This window comes from Eimeria mitis, genomic scaffold (genome assembly GCF_000499745.2).
Source record: "Eimeria mitis Houghton genomic scaffold, Emh_scaff204, whole genome shotgun sequence".
Classification (NCBI taxonomy): Eukaryota; Apicomplexa; class Conoidasida; order Eucoccidiorida; family Eimeriidae; genus Eimeria; species Eimeria mitis.
The window spans coordinates 22,630-23,286 of NW_013570363.1; the positions used below are offsets into that span (position 1 = coordinate 22,630).

The 657-nt window shown below is 30.6% G+C and overlaps 1 protein-coding gene across 1 annotated transcript in view; it reads left to right on the forward strand.

The window, feature by feature from the left end:
• Positions 1-657, forward strand: part of EMH_0003280 (uncharacterized protein) — a gene marked incomplete at both ends in the record, with an annotated part of 7,808 nt that overhangs the window by 2,846 nt on the left and 4,305 nt on the right. The window lies entirely within an intron of this gene.

The window sequence follows — 657 nt, forward strand, 5'->3', positions numbered from 1 at the left end:
TTGACTCTTACTGGTATTTGTTTATTTATTTATTTATTTTATTTTATTTTATTATATTTTGTTTTATTATTTATTTAGTTGTTTTGTTGTTTGTTTTTGTTTTTGTTTTTTTTTTATTTTGGTTGGTTTTTTCCTTCGATTGCCGCTATACACACAACGCTAAACTATCTCATGATAGGCTCACTCTTACTGGTATTTATTTATTTATTGATTTATTTATTTTGTTTTATTTTGTTTTATTATTTATTTATTTAGTTTCTTTGTTTTTTTTTTGTCTTTGTTTTTTTTGTTTTGGGGTTTTTTTCGTCGATTGAGGCTATACACACAACGCTAAACTATCTCATGATAGACTCACTCTTACTGGTATTTATTTATTTATTTATTTATTTATTTATTTATTTATTTATTTATTTATTTATTTATTTATTTTATTTTATTTATCTTTATTATTATTATTATTAGTGTTGTTGTTGTGGTGTTGATGGTGTTGATGGTGGTGATGATGCTGGTGATGATACGTTGTCTGCTGCTGCTCCTGCTGCTGCTGCTGCTGCTGCACTTGCTGCTGCTGCTGCTGCTCATGCTGCTGCTGCTGCTGCTGCTGCTCATGCTGATGCTGTTGCTGCTGCTGCTGCTGCTGCTGCAGGTGGGCGCAAC